The 7,683-nt window shown below is 40.1% G+C and overlaps 1 pseudogene; it reads right to left on the bottom strand.

Moving 5' to 3' along the window:
- Positions 1–713: 713 nt before the first annotated feature.
- On the bottom strand, positions 714–7,514 carry LOC140346044 (immunoglobulin-like and fibronectin type III domain-containing protein 1; annotated as a pseudogene).
- Positions 7,515–7,683: the final 169 nt, after the last annotated feature.

Raw genomic sequence — 7,683 nt, 5'->3', positions numbered from 1 at the left:
TCCCATATAATTGACGAGTTCACATGATTTGATCTTGATCGGTTGATCTTTCGAATAATTGCCCAGCCTCTGAATGCAAATCAGAAGTCTGTACACAACGTGCAGAGATAGCGGGCACAATAGCACAAGTTTTCTTTTTATAAATCCCAAGTTAATGTGTAATTGCTTATTTGAAATATTCAATTAACAGGGACAATGCAGTCAGATAAAGTTAAACAGAAATTATAATAAATAAATAAATAAATAAATAGAGCTGGTAACTAATACAAATAATTCAAAATATTGTGATTTGAACCTGACATGAGTGTGTCTTTAAATCTCAAGAAAAGGACATTTGTTGGAGGGGAATGTGCTGATCTCTGTTTCATACTCCACAACAGTTCTCTCTTATTCTTAACGGACATTCATGAAATTTTTGTTGTACCCTCATTGCCCCTCATTATGGATTCAAATGTTATACTGATCATTGTAATAAAGACCAATTACTCTCTAGAATGATCTGTCGTGGTGGTCACATTTACCATTTTTTCTGAGACTTTATACAATACAATTTAGAAATCACCAAATAATGAAATTAAGAACAAAAAGATGTTAGTTACGTGTATATATAATCTGTGAAGGGCTGTTTTGGTGCTTTTATATTTTCTCAACCATAAAAGTCTATGCTGGACGTATAATTTACTTGAAATAATTTTAACTACCTACGATACAGATTTGAATGATATTACATTTTATTTGGGCGCAAACTGCAAGTCAGCAATTCCTGGGTCTTCTCAACCTGAAAAGAAAGGGAAATGATCAAAACTTTTTAAATGTTTTAAAATAAACCAAGTATATTTGAAACTTTTATTTTACCATCTACCACAAATTTAGCTGAGCACTCGTCTCGACCCAGGTCGTTTTCTGCGATCACAGTGTAGTCGCCACTGTCTTTGGAGCTGACTTTGAGGATGACCATGGAGCAGACCCCACATGTGTTGGTGATGTAGTAGTCGGTGTTGGTGTTGAGGCTGACGTTGTTCTTGTACCAGGTCACATGGGGTTTGGGGTTTCCCGTCACTGCACAGCTCATGTAGCACTCGTAGCTCTCTGGACTGTGGTGTGTTTTCAGAGGAACGGTGAACAGTGGAGCTGCCTCAAAACTGCAGTCCTTAGACTCCTCATAGTTCAGTGTGAAGATTTCTGAAAGCAGGATTCAAGAGATCAAGAAGGAACAATCAATTTGATGTTTTTTGGGGTCCAAAAGTGTATGTGCTTAAAGGTGGAATGGACGACTTTTTGGCCCAAATCTGAGTCTCATTCCCTCGTGGCGTGGACTGCTGATTAGTCACGTATCAATCATAGAACGCACCTACTGCTCACCTGCAGCCGCGTCGGCTCATCCCCAGAAGAGCAGCACGTTTCCCTGTGTCTAAGCGCATGGATCTATCATAATATAGTTCCCTCAAAATTAAGACAGAGAAAGGGAGTTCGAACTGGCTCAGAAGAGACGGAAATCTACGGAGACGAGAGATGCGATGCGATCCGTCGCGCTAATAAACAGACGCACGTGTGGCCGCAAGGCTGTTGTGTGCGTCCGCACGGGGGGAGTGCGGATGCACACAATGCATGTGCACTTCAGCTTGAGTTCTCAAAACTGCGAAAAATCGTATATTACATATTTTGGTTAGGGTAATGGTAAACATTTTATCTCCACTTTTCAGTTTTAAAATATACTTTATTATGATTTATGATTTTTATGTTTACATTCTAATTTTAATGAATTTTCCTGCCCCTCTTTTATTTTAGTTTCAGTTTTAGTTAATTTCATTTTTCTACAAATTGTGCTAAAAATAAACTTGCCTTGCCTTAGTATGGAGTGAACTAGTTGACCTACTTCTAATGTAACATACCTCTCTTTCTCTTGACCTCCCAGACTGGTGACTCGCTGGGTTGGGACTCTCCCATGTCATTCTTGGCATATACTCTGAAATAGTACTGTCGTCCTGGCATGATGTTAATGACTGTGTATTTGTTATTGAAAAGATGGTCAGCCACAATTTGCCATTGACGCTTCACAGAATCCCTTTTAGTGATCATGTAATGTAGACGGTCGTCTTTCTTCTCATCTGCAGACGCAGCCCAAGAGACAGTCACTGTTCCCGACACAGTCTCCTCCAGCTCCACTGCGCCTGGAGATTTAGGTTCATCTAAAATATATAATCATTATATTAGATATGCGCATTTGAGGGTTGCCATTTCAAATAAACCGTCTTTACCTGTGACTCTGATCTCCACACTGGTGGTTTCTTGACCCACCAGGTTTTTCAGTATAAGGGTGTAAATGCCAGTATCGTGACGTTCAGCTGAGGGGATAATTATCTGGGAGGATATATCCGAATTGCTCACAGTCACATTTTTGCCCACAGGAAGGCTGTCCTTGAGCCAAGTGATGTTTGGTAATGGACAGGCCTGGAAACCAAAACACACACACACACAAAATCTGTAATCTGATATAACTTTGTCAAGTAGAATGTATGAAGGTGTTATTAAGTTTTGTTCAAACCACAAAGTTGTAGTTGATTCGCACGGAATTTCCTGCTTTCGTAATCATGAAGTTCTTGATCTTTCTGTCTGTAAACTGAGGTCTCACTGTTGAAGTAAAAGGTGAAGTAATTTTACACTTAAATTGGTGTATGATTCTAACACCATGTTGACTCTCAACTAGATAAAGCAACGAATGTGCCTGTTTTGCTTTAACATTTTCTAGAACCAACAGAGTTGTGATTGCCATGAATACAAGCTAAAACTATGTTGCTCATGTAAAAAAAAAAAAACATTTTGGACCTAATCAGTAATAATCTGGCCCATACATGAAAGATGTACCAGTATTTATCTTTTCACTTCACCTGATGTTATAGTGTTATGGGTCATGATTTCCTACCTGGTGGTGGCATTGCAATGATGTAGTTGTCCAACTCTTGTGCTTCTCCATCTCCACCTTCATTTGTGGCCATTACTCTGACCCAATACATGGCCATGGACTTCAGGCCCATTATAGTGTAGGAGGTCACGATGATAGGACTGGAGTTACAGCGGCTCCACTCTGGATTTTCGGCAGGTCTCAGCTCCACTATGTAACCTTTAGCTTCATCCTGGACTCCTTCATCCTCTATGGGTTTTGTCCATCCCAGAGACAGAGTGGTGTATGTGGAGTCTGTCACCCTCAGGTCAATGACCTTTCCTGGAGGCTCTGGAAAATAATACAGGCCAAACTTTGAGAGAAAATAATATAACACCTCCCAATATGCGGTGTTTGAATATTCATTACTTGGTAGGGTTTGAGAAGCTCAACAGCCACACATTTGGCAGTAAAAGTACATTTTAAAAAGCCTTGTTCAGACTTTCATGAATATATTAAAAACCTTTGTGTGTTAATTGGTACTAGGAGTTTATATAAAAAGCCTGCCATGTATATGTCCATAAATCGTATTATATAAGTTATACTTTTTTTTTTTTTTTTTTTTTAAAGAAACCATAAAATAGCAACCAATTTGGTGTGCTCACATTATTATTACTTACTTTTAGGGTCTCTTGCAAAGACGAATTCTGAGGGCGAGCTTGGTTCTCCGGCTCCAGAAATGTTCACAGCAGACACGCGGAACTCATATTGGAATCCCTCCACAACATCCTTCACACCATACTTCCTCTCTGTTCGGATTAACAGCATATCAAAAATATTGTTAATTTGTATAAAGTCTTAAAGGCAATATGAAAATAAACAATATTCAGAAAAGTGAAACCTCTTAACCTCTGATGAGCTCATTAGGGGGGTTGACTTGATCCCACCTGTTACTTCCATTCTTACGCTTCTCCACATTATATCCAAAAAGGTCCGTGCCTCCTGTATTAGACGGTGCAGTCCAGATGAGGTTGATGCAGTCTTTAAAAGCGCTCTCAATCTTTGGTGTAGAAGGAGCTCCGGGGTATGCTACATTGGATTACATGAACGAGAATGAGTTCATTTCATTCCTGGCTTCTCTGTAATTATTATCTATGAATAATTGCCTATAAAGCATAAATAGACTATTATCCCTGATTTTAGGTCATTAAAGTTGGGGCACCTGACTTTATTTTATTTACATTGTGTTTACCCCCCATTGTAAAAACCACACTTAAACTGTCTGCATCTAAGAATGCATTATTTTATCTATCGTAAACCAGGAGGTGAGAGCTGTAATTGCACTAGGACTGTTTTTGGTGGTTCACCCCAGTTGTACTTCACTGTATGAAAAAAGCTGTACTGAAGCCATGCATGCGCCCCCAAAAGAATGCATGTAATTATTAACAATATGCCAAAGGATTGGAAGCTATAACGATTGTTAGATAGATTTACAAACATACTTCTTCCTTTCGCGGTTTGAAAAACAGGGACCACAGTTTTACAGTGTTTGGAGCTCAATTATGCTAAGCCCATTTCAGCAAACAGTGAAGTGTGTATTCTCAAACACCCCATAAGAGATGCAGTTTTGGAGCAGTTTTTACGCTTCTCACAGTGAACTTACCTTTTGTCCCGGCTTGAATGTCATCTGTCTCCATCATTTCACTTACACCCTGGTCAGTTTCTGCTCTGACATGGTAGCAGTACTTTCTACCGTGGTCTACGTCTGAGTCTTTGTATTTAGGCTCTGGGCCGATCCTTCCTAACTTCTTCCAACTGTTTCTGCCAATCTGCTGTCGCTCAAGGATGTAATCAGTGATGGGTGAACCACCATTATCTTTGGGAGGCCTCCATTTGAACTCAATGAGCGTGGATGAACTTTCGATGATATCCACTGGTCCCAAGGGTTGCGTAGGCCTATCTGTAATAACCACAGAGTCAGATAAGTGTTCGTTTGGAAGCCTATAGAACATGCTTTGTGACAAAAACGTACCCAATACAAGCAGATTGGTGATTGCTTCAGTTACTCCACATTCATTCTTAATCTTAACTTTAATTTCTCCAGAGATTTTGCGATTGCACTTAGTTAAAACCAGGCGTGTGTGTGTGGAGGATTTTTCAATTTTAACGTGTGAGTCTTCAATCAGCTCTTCTCCTTCATTGAACCACTGGATTTTCATGGGCTCTTGGCCAACAAAGGAGACTTCGAAAGATGCTCCTTTCCCAGTTTTGATTGCCACAGGTTTTTTGTACTCCTCGAGAGATTCAGAGTTGATTCTGGGTGGATCTGAAGATAGAAGACACACCGAACTTGACACTGAACTTGACACTGAACTTGACTCTTGTTTGGAACATTGTGTACCTTCAACTTTGAGCATAGCTTCAGTTTTGCGCCCATCAGCTTCATACTTGAACTTTCCAGCGTCTTCCTCTTTGCAGTTTTTCACAATGAGTTTGCGAACGGTCCCATCTTTAACTATGCATAGATCATCTGTTGCAGTAATCTGAAAAGAAAAGGGTTGTATAAAGTGTCGACTGTATGGATGACAAAATGCTAGAACTGCACATATATATATATATATATATATATATATATATATATATATATATATATATATATATATATATATATATATATATATATATATATATATATATATATATATATATATATTTTGTTTACTTCTTGGCCGTCTTTGTACCAGACTCCATCACAGTCCTCAGTGTTGAGTTTGCACTCTAGCTCAGCGTCAGTCCCAATGATTGCAGTTACATCTGACATACCACAGGTGAAATATACTCCCACCTCTGAAAGATAGGAACAATTTTATTTCTTGACAGTATCATGCTAAGCAGGTTATTCATTCATATTGTCAAATGTTTCTTACCAACAACTGTATCAGGCACCAGTGGGCCAGCCCTTTTCTTCTTCCTCTTGCCCTTCACCGGAACTTCTTGCTCTTCGGCCTCAGGAGTCTCTCCCTCTTTGACTTCTTTCTTTGGCTTTGGTTCCTCTCCCTCAGCTAATTCTTCTTCTTCCTCTGACTCTACATCTTCTTCCTCCTCTTCTTCCTCCTCTTCTTCCTCCTCCTCACCTGCGGGTTCAGCACCCTCAACTTTTTGGTTTTTTCCTTCTTCAGTTTAGGCTCCCCTGCTGCAGCTTTGGCATCAGCTTTAGCTTTAGCCTTTTTAGCCTTAGCTTCAGCTTTAGCCTTAGCCTTAGCTTCAGCCTCCTCTTTAGCCTTGGCTTCAGCTTCAGCGTTTGCAATGGCGGCTGCAGCAGCGGCGACTTCATTCTCAGCTCTGATTTTAGCAATCAATATTTCTCTGTCTGCTAGAACTTTTTCATTCTGCTCCTCTGCAATCTTGAGGAGATCAGCTCCACAGCCTCCTGCACGGGTGTTTTTGCGAGCTTTCTTCTTTCCACGATTGTTTGGATCTGGATCCACTATTAAAAGAATAAACAATATTTATGTATGTAACGTAGGAAATGTAGGAAATGTAGGAAATGTCTAAAGAAGGGCTTGTGGCCCGAAACGTGACATGAAGTGTAAATAAAAACATTCAAAATGTCTTTAACTTTGATTAAAGGAATAATGGAGGATTTTTTGCCGAATTGAGTCCCCCCGTGCGGAAGCACATAAAGCCTTGTTCCTACACGTGCGTTTGTTTATTAGCATGATGGATCGCATCGCATCTCTCGTCTCCGACGAGGCTGCAGGTGTGCAGTAGGTGCATCTTATGGTTCACATGTGAATGAACTACTTGGCTGTCCACTCCACAAGGAAATGAGGACAAAGATTTTGGCGCCAAAACATCCTCCATTATTCTTTAGCTCAGGACCCAGAACATAGGTTTGATAGATTTTCAGATGTCCGTGTCTTATTCTACATTATTGTTGTGTAGAAAATCCATTGGACTGTTATGAATGTTTTAGTAAAGATAGAAGAAAGTGAAATGCCTTTTTTACTAGGGATTAAAGTTTCCATTTAAGAAATGATGTGAAGAGAACAGCTATAAACTTTTATTCCTGAGGCTATTGTAACTCAAACAGTACCTTCAATTGTGAGCCAAGCGTTGCAGGACTTGACTCCACTGAAGCGGCGTAAATTCCCTTGTCCAGGGCGAAACAGTCTTTGATCAGCAGTGAGTGGATCAGCATGTCTTCAGATACCATGATGTCAAACTTCTCCCCTAGCTCCAGGGTTTTGTTGTTCCCAGTCCCAGGTGATCTTTGTCATGGGCTGAGCGACAACGCACTCGAATATGCGTCTTCTCTCTCCTCTGCATTGACACGTCTTGAATCTTCACCAGGAACTCTACACCTGGAACTGTACAGAACACAGCCGGATTTGTAAATGTTTCTTATTTGTGCTCGGACGGTGTGTTTGTGAGGCTGTTTACTGTTCTGTATTGATTGATTGAACTTACGTTTCAAGTCAGTTGTGAACACCTTGACTCCATCCACTTCCACCTGATACAAGCCTGAATCTTCGGGGTTCAATCCATTACGACTGAAAACAAACTTCTTTCCCACTTGTTTCAGTCCGTGTTTGATCTCGGTCTCTGGATCGAAAGGCACCATGACACCATCCTGTGTTTCAAAGCATCATTATTGAGATGTCAATAATGAAATGAAAGAAATGCATTTAAAAAGTAGTTTGAATAGTAATAATATTTATAATAATATTTGATAACTAAAGTGTCTGCGTCCCTCTCTCCCTCCCTCTTTCTCTCTCTCTCTCTCCCTCTCTCTCTCTCTC

This window comes from Eucyclogobius newberryi, unplaced genomic scaffold (assembly GCF_026437365.1).
Source record: "Eucyclogobius newberryi isolate DKJ021-1_F unplaced genomic scaffold, fEucNew1.0.hap1 SCAF_564, whole genome shotgun sequence".
Lineage (NCBI taxonomy): Eukaryota > Metazoa > Chordata > Actinopteri > Gobiiformes > Gobiidae > Eucyclogobius > Eucyclogobius newberryi.
Note: the sequence above shows the minus strand (reverse complement) of the source record. Positions and strands in the feature narration are given on the sequence as shown.